Below are 13,862 nucleotides of genomic sequence, written 5' to 3'. Positions count from 1 at the left end.
AAAATTGATTCTCCCCTGGGCAAAATTTTTTTCCGCTTCGCGTTTGGGTTGTAATAGATTCTCATGTTAGCAAATGTTTTTCCGCTTCGCGTTTGCCAAATTATAACACTTCACTAACATGCAAACATTTGCGACTGCCTGGCGATCTAAAATTACCTAAGCAGAGGAACGAACTTGCGTGAGCGGTCCACTTAGGATATGTTGGCGTCTTTTTAACTAACTGAAACCTTGCCTGGCTCGCTTCACGGGTTCTCAGTATTTTAAATCCCTTTTAGGGTTCTCTGTCCCGCTCACGTTACTTCGTTGCTCCGCTAAGGGTATGTAAAGTCGCCAGGAAGGCGCCAATAACAAGACTTTTTTAACTAAACTGTGTTTTGTCCCGCGGATGTTAATTCCAAATTAAATAGAACTAACATTCAATTGGGTTAGTTCCGTGGGTGTACACTCTTTTCAGTTTCTTGAAAACTGGATTTCGAAATGAAGTACTGATTTTCCAGATTCTGTAAAAAGTCAAATCAAAAACTCGTGACTCTTTTTCTTCTTATTTAACTTCTTCTTGGTGAAATGGGAATCAAGTTAACATTCAGAGGGAATGAAAACCACACGTTTTTTTACGGAATTAGATTCCCACCTAGCATGGGAACTTACTCCATTTCACTTAAGTGGGTTTCGTTCCCACTGAGTGGGAACTAACTACCTCAGTGGACTTAGTTCCCCGCACCTTGCTTACTTACTACCGAAAAACCCGTAAAAGTTATGGTAGCGGAACCAAATTTTGCATGAAGGTTTTCATATCCATTATCATTAAGAATCAAAACAATCAAATGAAAAAAACATTCATACACAGAGAAAAATAGACCACATAAAATAGAACAAAAACAATAAAATTTCTCTATGGTTTTCATCCAAGAAGGACACCTTATTAAAACAATCGGGTTTTCCTTATTGTTTTAAAATCTACAAAAAAAATAAAAAAACGATGACCAGGCTGGGAATCGAACTGGAGACTTCAAATCTTTAGTCGCCCAACTTACCACCTGAACCAACCTGCCATGAAAATATTGATCGCGATTTTTGTTTTAGTGCTAAGTTGCAAAAAAATCAACTTTTCAGTCAAATTTTAATAAGATTTTCTCTATAAAAATAATAAGAAATCTCCTTAAAAAAACCTTATTAATCGTTGATTTTAATAAGATTTCCTTATGAAATGTATGGACGGTAAAACAATATGGCAATCTGTTAGTTTTTAGCGGGTCATATTTTTCTCTGTGTACCTATGAAAAATTGGTATTTTTTGAGAAAAGGAGAAATTTTAGGATATGCACTAAAAAACATCCTGGTACAATCTTGGAATTAGTGCTAATAGGCAAATTTTTTGGTTTCTATCTTTGTTTGGATATTCTATAACTTATGTCAAAAATCTAAAAAAGTCTCATGTCCACAAGATTTACAAGATTTACCCCTTATTTCACCTTATTTGTCATTCTTTGAATGAATATTAATTTTTGTTTTATAAATGAATAAATTTTTAAATATTAAGAAAAGGTTTTTAATACTAAACATTTAATTTATCAAATAAAGATGAATATTAAGAAATTTGAATAAGAAAAGGAATATTTTGTATTAAACACCTTCGGTTCCAATAAGTTATAGATTTTATTTGAAAGAAAGTCAGTCTATGCATTTTAAAAAATATTTGCGACACTTAAACAAAAAAATTTAGGAAAGTACCAATGTTGAATTACTATAATGAGGTGTATTTTTCTTTAGTCAGCTATAAAAAAAAAACAGAATTGACAGAATTTGTTTGTTCAAGTATAATGCTAGCAGAATTTTGAAAAGCAGAATTTTGAAAACAGAATTTTCGCTAAAAAAGCAGAATTTTGAAAAGCAGAATTTTGAAGCCAGAATTTTGACCCGATCCCGAAAAAAAAATATGCGTTTTCAAATAAATTATGCCTCAATTTAGATTTCTTAGTTTATGTTTGAAAAATTATATACAAAAACTGCAAGTACACAAAACGAAATGTTTAATTAACTAATAAAAGTATATATCAAGGCTACTTATTTGTCACGAAAAAGCAACTTATTTTCTTCGAAAGGAATTTTTCAAGGGAACTGAGACATTGCTTTACGTACCTAATTGAAAGAAATTAGCGAAAAGTTTTTTTTTTCACCAATAAGAAATAATTTCAATTTTATATTTTCTTTTGGCCTGTAGTCCAATAATCGCCTATTTGCAAGCGTTTTAGACCTTTTTATAGCAACAAAATCGCTTTTTGCAGATTCGTTTCTAGTAAAATTGATAAGTTTGGACAAAATTCTTCGAAAAATTAACCCCTTGTAGCCCCATGTGACATTTCTGTAACAAACCGAAAAAGATCGCCAAAAAGCTGTGAAAAACATATTTTTATTCTTTTAAAGCTTCTTACATAATCTTTAAGAATTTCTTTATCGAAATAATGCGCCATATTTCAAATAAATAGCACGAATAGTTTTTAATTGGCACGAATAGTTTTTAATTGGAAAACAAGCAAATTTATGTAAAAACTACGAAATTCAGAAAAAGTATTTTTCGTGCATAAACTAACGGGGTTTTATTTTTGGATTTTAGGAATGCGCCTAAAAATAAATATTAGATAGCTTTTTGTTTGAATTTTTGCATTTATATACAAAATCTGAAAATACTTTTCATTTCATTGGAATATGCCCTATTTTCAAAGGATACAGACTTAAATTTCTAGGTAGCTACGTGCTTTCACACTCTCAACTCCTAAACATCCTAAATGGAAATTGCTATGTTAATCTTTATCTCTATTTAAAAGCTGCACTTAAATACCGCTACCTCATTTTAAATGAATTTTCTTAAACAAACTAACTCTTAAGCTTATATTTTTTTTTTTAATGTAACTTTTTTAACCTGACAGACAACTTAATGTTATTGTCTAAACTAATTTTTATATACCAGCTAAAGCCATGTTTTTGTTAATCACTTTTCATGAAAATAAAAATTATATCTATCTATCTATCTATCTACAAAAATAAATTATTTAAACTTTTTTTTTACTGCGTAAATTTCGAAATAACTAAGCAAATAATGAATTTATTGAATTTTTAAAAAATACGTGTTTTATTATAACTAAAGCCCTTTCGATTGACATTATTAATGTTAAAATTTACGATGTTGGGTTACAAGGGGTTAAACACTACCAAAATCTAAATGGTAAAAACAAATTCTGCAAACAATCTTTCGAACAACCTTTATTTAAAAGATATAATATTATAGTTTATTAATTTTTATTTTTTTTTATCAAAATATTAAAAAATTATAAGAAACTTTTAAAATATAAATCAAGGGTGGATTGAAAAAATTGAGTCTTTTTGGCAAAAAACAAGTCTCAATGCCTTAGCTAATAAAAGTATGCCTATAAGGCATAATTATGCCTCTAGTTGGCATCACTGGTAGGCACTGTCCTAAGAAAAGGACACTCAACACCGACTTATTGGAAAAAACTAAACCATGGAGAGTCGTAACTTTGAGGTAATAATTTGTCTAGTTTGGTTCCGCTATTAATACAGTCAGCAACACCATTGCTGAATTCAAACGTAGAATTACTATTAGCAACCGCTGCGCTATTACTTTAACCTTATACAAAAACGAATATAAACAAGATGAGAACCAGGGACAACTGTTAAAGTCATATTTATTTAAGACACTCACATGCATCCATAACGACTAATTTCAGCAAAAAAAAATTGAACTTGAAACAAGTCTGGGCTTCCAATATAAGCAGATTTATCCAAAAGAAGCATTTTATTGGGGTGCTTAATACTTTTGGCCAAGGCTGTACCTATTCTCTGATTCTCTTGCATTATTTAGGATATTAAAAATGCTCTAATAGCTTGCGGAACGTTGGAAAAATGGACATAATCGAAACTAGGTATTGATATAAGAAACTATGTTTTAATTATTGTGCAAAAGGTTAAATAAGTAGTAATTAATATAATAAAAATATAAATGATCATTTTTTCAAAGTTCAGGTTTTTTTTGTCCAATCGTTTTATTCTGAGAGTAATATTTGACGAAACTATACTCGTCATTTAGAACAAGTTATACTTGAACAACTAATACGCCTAAAAGTATTAGTATTATTATTAGTAATTAGAAAAAAAATGATAGTAATCTTTTTATGATACACATTGGTGCTCAATAATTATTTATTTTTCCCTAATAGTGAAATACTTTAATTACAATAATTATCAATTGTTAAATTTAATAGACAGGTGCATTAGATAAGCTTCTGATGCAAAAGGAAAGTTTTCTTTGGTTTTCATTAAAGTAACGAAATGCTTGCAAAATTTTTATGTAGAATTTCAAAAAAAAAAAAAAAACAGCATCGATTAAAATGGACAATGTGAAGCTGGCACCCCCAAACGCTAATTTTTTTTCAAACCTGCCTGTTCCAATGGCCCAAGGTTAGCCCGGGATAGCCCAAGATTTTTTCGCTAGCCAACCCTTCGTTCTAAAATTATAACGGAATTATTTTTTTTCACCTCAAAATCGTTGGTTTTGCACTGTGTTTCGTTTGCCCAACGTAAGCCCAGGATAGCCCACTTTTTTTTTCTTTATTTCACTATTTTTTCAAAAGGTACAGCCAAAAACTTTTTTCATATCAGAAACCGAAAAATTTGTGATCTTTTTTTTCCTGTGAAAAAATCGTTAGTTTAAAACCGTGGTTTGTTTGCCCAAGGTTAGCCTAGAGTAGCCCAACTTTTATTTTCGCTATCCTACGCTTAGTTTAAAAATTATAGAAGAATTAGTTTTTATTCACCACACCAAAAAAAAAAAGTACGCATACACCAAAGTGACCTTTTTTAAATTTATAATTAAGAACAATTAAATCCACTGGTGTTTGTATTGCGCCTCAAATGTTATTTATATGACTTAACATTTTTACATGATTGAATGTAGTCCATATAATATTCCTGTTAAGAAGCTTCAGTTCATATTTCACCTTAAAAACCACAACAAACAAATATTTTTTCGTGTGTAAATCATTGATTTTTTTGGTTAGCCATATAACCCGAAAAACAATTTTGGTGCTATAAAGCCTTACAGATGCAATTGTTGCTTCTGTAAAGCATTATATAAGCAAAATTGTTAGTAGGGAAGTACCTAGAAATGCTACATGCTTAGTAAAATATATCCAAATATTTTATTTTATTTCTAGCTAAAATCGCAAATTTAATGAAAATTGAATAACAAATAATAACGTACATCCAAAAGATAAATTGATGACAAGTAAAGGCAAATACGAAGGAAAAGAATTCAAATGTTATCTAGGAAAAAATGATACTCTTGAAACCTTTAAAAATCAAAGAATATGATTAAAAAAATTTTTTTTTTTTATTATGAACTGCTTGGGCAAATATTATTATATTGTTTTTCATTAAAATAAAACAATTTAATAAGGCCCTTACAACTCTCCTTCGTGTGTTTTATATTCGTAAATATCCATTTGCTGTGGAGTTTTTTTTTATTCTTTAGGTGTTTGAGCTTTTTTCAACCTACCATTTTCTTTGTGAAGAAGATCGATTTCTTTTTGTGCTTTCTGTAAGGCCTCATTTTCATTTCTTAGAAAATTGATTTCTTCTTTCAACTCTTGATAGAATTTCAATGTTTTGTCGAGTCTTTGACGAAGATCGTTATTGTCTTTTACAGTACCTTGCCATATTATTAAACCCAGGCGAATAAAATACAATTTTTCATGTTGCTGAATTTTTTAAATTTTTTTTGAAATATCTTAAATTTTTTGTCTCATTTACTTACACTTATCATGTAGACACGGATTGACTTAAAAAAAGTTGGGAACATACTGTGACTTCTACGAAAGAAAAAACTGCTTCAAATCTAAGAACATTACGTAATAACCAGACGATCAGAGCTTCTATATTTACCCCAGATGGGGCTTTTGGAATAAAGTTAAGAATGTCACGTTATTGCTCGATATACTGGTCTGGTAATTTTCTAGGCATGAATTCCATAGAAAACGTCTTTTGGAGCTTTTCCCCTTTTGTACGATATTTTTTATGAAAAAGTATCAATTCTTTAACTTTTTTTTAGTCAATCCATATCTACATGATAAGTGTTAGTAAATGAGACAAAAAAAGATATTAAGACAAAATAAGATATTGAGACAAACACTTTAAAAATTCAGTAATATGAAGCAAACAATTTTATTTTCTTCGCTTAGGCCTAATAATACTGTACTGTACTTTGACTTTCTACTTTCTCTGAGTCTTGTTTTGCACGCTCTGGCGGTTTGGGCGGACTCATTTTCAGTATACGGAGGGTGGATTTTAGTCGCCTCTTACGACAGGCATCAGACATTCCTTATTTTTCTTCTAAATAAATAATTAAACCATAACCTAGGCCTATACCTATGTTTTTAAAAAAGTTTAAAAAATTAAAAAGCGAAAAAAACAACATACCTATTGTCAATTTTTGAACATGACAACTAATAGTAAATTTTATACCATCTAAAATTCCAATACATATTCCTCTCAATCATGTTTGTATGACATTTAAAAAAAACTGACATTTTTTTAATGCAATCAGTTTTCATAAAAAAAAACAAACTTTTTTTCTTCCACCTCGATTTGGTTCATTTTTGTACATATTTGAAATTTGACAACTTATAACAAATTGTAAAACGGCTCAAAGGAGTTTGATGAAAAGTTCAAATGTTTATTTCTTTTTTTTTTATGAAAAAAGTTTTTTTTCGAAAATCATTATAATGATAAAATTCTGAAAAATAAATTATAAAGATCTTTAGTTGAACATACCATGTAGATGGGTGAAACGCATTTTGGACTATAGGTCATAAAAAAACTTTTTAAATTGAATTTTATTCATAAAGTCCACAAATCATAAACAAAAATTATGATTTTATTTTCATTATTTTAGTTTTCTGTTTTCTTTCTTATAACTTCAGCCAGACCCAAGCAGTTCTATTTAGGTGGACGAATTTAATCAAATTCCCATAAGAATATTAGAATTCAAAGTATGTTTATGCTGTAATTTAAATAAGTGTCGGTAATCATCGACCAAAATTTTGCATCTTAGAAAGGGTTCAACAGCATCTAACTGATGAGCACAACTGTTGTACCTGGGCTACAGGTCATAAAAAACTTTTTAAATTGTAAATAAAAATGTTTAAGAGCATTTATTTTTTTCTATTTTACCTACTTTATACATATTAGGGGTATTCACGATCCGATGCAACTGGTCTTGTATCATTGCAAAAGTGCAAAAGTGTAAAATCTTACAACACTACAACAATAAAATATATGGATTGAAATTTTACAATGGTCTTGCAATTTGCAATACCCTAGACCTATTGCAAAATAAAAATACAATGGTGTAAAATTTTTTTGACAGATGGCATCTCGCCGCGCCGTCCCGTCGCCCATGATGAACAGTTTATCTTTTTTATTCTATTTATAAGGGTTGTCGCTACTCTTGTCCCGTAATTTAGTTTCTTTTAATGTAAAATAGTTAGTGAAAATTAATGGAACCGAACAAGACAAAGAATTAAATTATAAAAAATGGAAAAAAAGAAGAAGCAACGGTGGAGAAAAAAAAACATCATGAATTTCATTCATGCTTCAATATTTACTATAGTTAAGAAGAGGGGCGTTCACGATCCATTGTAAAAAAATAAAATTTTACATTTTTACTAGGCTTGTTGCACCAGATCGTTGCACCTTTTTTTTTTGATAACAAAATTTGAGCCAATAGATATCTACTCAAATGATATAATTTTATAAAAAAAATGCTATTTAGCTAGCTTTATATAACATCAGTAGGAACTTTCACCGGAAAGTAATCTACAACGCGTAACTTAACTTCGAGTTCCATCTGTACTTAAGTAGTTGGAATCAGGAGGAGAAGGTGGTTTTAGTGCGGTCGGTCCGACTTAAAGTTTTGCTTGTATAATGCTTTATTTTCCGTAAAGCTTTATGGAAGCAGAGTTTTTGGTCGGGAGGTTCCCACATATCAATAAGCACGCGTTTACCGGTCCTCATAGAATCTTTTGAAAATTTCAGCACCTACCTATTCACAAAAAAGACAGATCACTGTCACACAGTGGCGTATTGAGGGGGGGAGGGGGCTTGAGCCTAGCCTTCAATATCCTGTTATTACCTAGCTGATTTCATCACAATGCACATGATTAACTGAAACTTGTTCGTAAATAAATCTTAGAGTTTTAGATGCAGCTCAGATGCTCGTCTTTTTGTGTTTGTATTTTCCAGCCCTTCCAAATTTTGGAAGGGGAAGCATACACCTAACACGTACTTCAACGAATATCTTAGTTAATTGTGAATCGGCAGAATTTCGAAGTTGATCACTATCACTATTTTTCAAAAATAACAAATGCATAACTACCTATCGCCTTACCGGCTGCGCCCATTTACCCGAACGGCTCTAAAATTTAGAATTTTACAGAACTAGATCATGTTACTTAATTTTTCTGAGAAAAAAAAATTAAGAAAATGGCTTTGATATTAAATTAGATTAGGAATACTTAAACTAGTGTTGCTACCCACCTCGGTAGGTGCATAAAAAAATAGCTAAACCACTGGACTGCCTAGTTACCTACCTAACTGGGTTTGGTACCTAGGTACTTACTCATTTAAGATTGAAGTACGAAAACAATGCATCATTTGGGAATAGATACCCATGCTAGATAGGTATGTAGGTACCTATTTAATCTTTGGTTGTAACCTACCTACAAATAATCTAAAAAAAATAAGAATAAGTTCATTTCACAGATCCAATTATTGAAAAGCAGTAAACATTGACCTAAATCTAAATACCTACCTAATATTCTCTTTTTAACATATACGAGCAACTTAATTTTCTAAATAAATACGAACAACATACAAACCCATACAAAACAGAACAACTTAAATAAAATAATAAAAAACGAGATTAACTAGAACAGCCCCTAAATATGTAGTTACAACTACCTGCTGCCCTACCCAAACTACTATCATCATGACAAAAATGCGCACACTAACCAACCCGAACTAAATTACAAATTCTCTCCGACAATCATGAAAATGATGTCAACCAATCAACGTAACGCATTTTTCAGGATTTTTTTTAAATACTTAACAGACATACGAACACGCATACATGTACGAGAGCAAAAATATAAGAGAAAACCTAGGCTAAGAAAAATTTTCTCCGCATCCTCCAACATTATACACATCTCCAATCTCCTCTTTTCCATCCGCATAGCATCACATTAAGTGAGGAAGAAAAGCAATTCTCTCACGTTGAGAAAAAAAAAAGTTTAAATAGTAGGTAGGTAGGTAGAAGATATGTATATATGAACCTACATTGCCATACCATCGCCCGATACACACAATAGAACTACTTGGCATTATCAGCATAATGGAGGTTGGGGCTGGAGGTCGAAATTTAAACACACCCCTAAAATGCAACCCCACCACCACAAACCATAAGCATAGATAGTTAGTTCATCGCCTACAAACATGCAATTATTCTGGATTTTTTTTTATTTCGTTAAAAAGAAATAAAAATCCAATATGTAGGTATTACAACAATATTCTTACACCTAGATCTTAGAAAAAAACAAACTTTAAAAGCTTTGAATTTAACTAGACAACACTTTCCATGGGATAACGAGATCATTGAGGGAATGCCTAATACTAGAAAAATGTGCTCTTATCTAGATATAACTTTCTTATAATGGTATGTTAATAATTTAAATAACTTACGCAAAATCAGTACAGAAATCAAAAACACAGAAATAAATGGCACTTAACTATGCAACACAATGAGAGCTAAATATAGTTTGTTTATATTTTCTCTTATTAATTTTATGATTACAACTTTCAACTACAGGTTTGTGGAGGATTTCAAATTACACTTCAGATTCGAGCCAATCAGAAAGTCTGTTTACAATATCGTCGCCACCACAGCGCACATACAGCATCGCGCTTACTATAGAAAAATACCCACCACTACGGGGTTGCGTGGAGTGGAAGTGTTAAAAAAAAACTCCCTCGGAAATGTGACTGAAGAAAAATAAGTTCCCATCCCATTTAGCCATTCTCATTTTCCAAGCTTTGGGCAAAAACTTCACCACTATTTTTTTCCTAATTAAATTTTAAGAATGTATGAAAGGGATGAATATGAAGCACTCCTATTATACATAATACTATCTCGTTCGCACCCTTCACGAACGAGGAGGAATTTCCTCCATCCTCCACCAAACATAGTTCCAAAAACTTTTACTTGCCCTTTTAAAGAGTTGGTATCACAACGAAGAAATCTAAGAACAAAAAGCTTTCATTTTCGCGCAGTCTCTTTGTAAGTCATATTTGCTCAGTTTGTTCTCTTCTATTTTTCCCTTTCCAATCTCGATGACAATGACAACATCAATTGGAATTTTGTTTTCTCTCTTTAAACGGGGAAAAGTATTTTACTTTTCTTTGTTTTTATCGTGAAATTCGTTTTTTTCGATTTGTTTGGGATTTTCCACCATGCTGTTCCTGCACAGATAAGTACATATACCTACATATTTATATACCCACGTGTATGGGGATTAAGAAAAAGGGAATAAAAACAAAACAGATAAAAATATTCACGCGCTGAGTGGACTGGACGAATATCTGCCGTTTGCCTACACGTAACTGGAGTGGAGTTTGTTACCAGAGAAAATGAAGATGATAAGATATGCTGGTTGATTCGATGACGATGATGATCTACATGATAATTAAATAATTATGATGAAGGCTGAACATAACAATAAGCAAGTGTAAGCGTTTGTGCATTGCAATGCTACTTACAACGAAAAAAAACACATTTCTTCTTGTTTGTATGTTTAGCTAGCTAGGTATATATTTACATAATATAGAACAGAGGTACATAGGTGCATATTAAAAAAAAAAAACAAAAACATAGGTATCTATTCTAGAGAATTCATTACTTATTTTCGTATCCATTTCGAATAAAGATCGAATTTGCTTTCATTTACGTTAAATTTTTTTATTAAAATGTAGGGAAAAGGTGCCAACAGTGAGACAGTGCAAACAGTGAGAACATCCATTTTTCTCTTTTCTGAAAAGAAGTACCTACAGTAACGCTTGTTTGGGTCAAAACGTTTATTTCCCATTCTGCGCGTATTAATTTTGTTCCTATTAAATTTAAGTACCTATAGTCCAATTTTCCTACACCGGAAAATATCACACAAAATCAGGTAGAAGTAGTTTTTGGAGTGTTATGAAAAGAGTGTGTAACACAAATAATCAGGTTAATGGACAGAACTTTTTTTACATATGTATTATATTTACATGTTCTTTCATAAAAAAAATATAATGTGCCTTTCTGTTTTTTGTTATTTTATATTTTTCCAAAAATGAAAAAAGTAAATAGTGAGACATTATTAAAAAGCAAACAGTGAGGTATACCTAGATTTAAATAAATTAATTAATTACATACTTTTCAATTACCTATTTGTTAATTTGTTTCACCTAAAGCTACGGCCACGTCCTGAGCCGCTAAGCGTCTGAGCGGCTGAGCGTCAATCCTGAGCGACGGGGTGGCCACGTCCTGAGCGGCGACCCTGAGCGGCAATCAAAACCCTACAAGTGCAAAAAAAATTCGATGAGTACTCGGCTCGCACGCGGGAGTCCCAGGTTCGATTCCTAGAAGTGCATATTTTTTTTTATTTTAAAATTCTTAATAAAATAAAGTTGGTATGCCATATTGTAGTAAATATAGGTAAATATAGTTGGTATGCCATATTGTAGTTAATAAAGGTCAACACCTAAAACCAAAATTTCAAAAGAATTTAATCTCCTGTTTTGAAAAAAATTGATTTTTCAAAAAAAAAAAAATCAACATTTTTTCAAAAATGCAAAAATGCATTTCTTCAAAATTTTATTTTTGATTTATACTAAGACTATATAAATGCTTTTGTACAAAAAATTTTAATAAAAATTAATAAGTCGTTTGCGAGAAATTCAGAGTTTAAAAAAACGGTTCTATGACAGGTACCGTTAATAATGACTTTAGAAAAAATCTTTTTTTGTTAAAAGATAGGCCTTGTCCAAAAACCCACACTCATTTTTTTAAATTTTAATCGTTAAAAGAGTTTTTGAGAAAATCATACTTTTCTAGGATAAGTGGATCACAGGTATGGTTAGATAAGGTTCTAAAAAAATTAATTCCATACAATCATCTGCACAATCTCCAAAAACTGCTACATACCAAGTTTGAAGAGAATTGATCCATCTGTTTAGGCTATAGCTTCTTAAACAGTCAAAGATTCGAGTCCCAGGTTCGATTCCTGTCGGGGCCTAATTATTTTTTTTTTATTTTAATGAAAAAAATTATTGTTTTTTAATATTTTTCTTCACAAGAAACCATTATTTTCACCATTTACTAAAATGTTCGTGGTAATTTAGAATAAAATGTAGTTCGCCGCTCAGGATTTCAAAATAAAATAGAACAGAGCTGAGCGGCTGAGCGACGTCGCTCAGACGCTCAGGATTGACGCTCAGCCGCTCAGGATTGCCGCTCAGCCGCTCAGGATGTATGTGGCTACCCCCATACATTTTTATACGTTCTAATTTAGTTTTGACGCTCAGGATTGACGCTCAGCCGCTCAGACGCTCAGCCGCTCAGACGCTCAGCCGCTCAGGACGTGGCCGTACCCTAAGACTGTCTCACTGATCGCATCCCTTGCAAACAGTGAGACGTTTTGACTTTTTCTACATTTAAGTCCAAGGTGATGCTCTCATTCATTCTTCAACTACAACTTTTTTTGCAACATTAAGATAAAATATGTCTTAAACTGACTTCAAAGTTTGGGTAAGCTATCTTGAAAACATTCTTAGATATACCAATTTAAAAAAAAGGTTCGCACCTTTCCCCTAATTGATAAAATCTTATTACATTCTTTTTGAGTTTAGTTTGGTTAACGTGAATTTTATATCCAACTATTTGAATCCCAATCCAAGAACTATAAATTTGGTTTATTTGCGTCAGTATTTGTTTTATTTTTTTTTAATTCTTGTTATTTTATCGTTTTTACTGTGTCAATTGTTGTACATACCTTCTCAATTTTCAATATAATTTTTGTGATTTTCATATATGTAGGTACCTATTATTGAATAATGTAAAAACAGATTTTACATCTGTTAAACAGGAGTTGATATCACTGGTTTACAGGAGTTTTTTTGGTCGTTAGAATAAATCTTGAGAATTATTCTAAATCTACTATGCTTAACGGCTGATTTAGGTACACCCTCTAAATCTTAGTTTTTACCATTTAAAATAAATCTGGAGATTTATTCTAAATCTCGGACTGAGGTTAGGTCAAAAGCTTAGATTTAGGGTAGTTATGTCTAAATCCGCGGTTGAGCGAAGTAGATTTAGAATAAATCTCGAGATTTATTCTAACAGCCATATTATTCACTCTGAATTTAGTTTGGATTAAAGTTAATTTTAAATCTAATCACTTAAATCTGAATTTCATAAATCCAAGGATTTAGTTTTTGTTCATATTATTCACTCAAAAAAAATTACACGGTGTTACAAAAATGAGGTTTTAAAATATACGCAGGCGGAGACCTATCACGTTTTATAGAGCTAGTCGCACTGATTACGAAACGTTATTTAAAAAGTCCCTAACACCCCCAAATTCTAATTTAGTTTTGACGCTCAGGATTGACGCTCAGCCGCTCAGACACTCAGCCGCTCAGACGCTCAGCCGCTCAGGACGTGGCCGTACCCTAAGACTGTCTCACTGATCGCATCCCTT

General features: G+C 31.6%; 1 protein-coding gene across 1 annotated transcript in view; it reads right to left on the bottom strand.

Moving 5' to 3' along the window:
* The window catches only part of LOC129906209 (chymotrypsin-2-like), a 28,487-nt gene extending 17,705 nt beyond the window's left edge, over positions 1–10,782 (bottom strand). The window contains exon 1 of the mRNA XM_055981884.1: positions 9,811–10,782. The gene's annotated coding sequence lies outside the window, so the exon portion shown is untranslated. The remainder of the gene's footprint in view (positions 1–9,810) is intronic.
* Positions 10,783–13,862: the final 3,080 nt, after the last annotated feature.

The sequence above is a fragment of the Episyrphus balteatus genome, chromosome 1 (genome assembly GCF_945859705.1).
Source record: "Episyrphus balteatus chromosome 1, idEpiBalt1.1, whole genome shotgun sequence".
NCBI lineage: Eukaryota > Metazoa > Arthropoda > Insecta > Diptera > Syrphidae > Episyrphus > Episyrphus balteatus.
The sequence above is the reverse complement of the archived record's forward strand: the minus strand, read 5'-3'. Positions and strand labels throughout refer to the sequence as shown.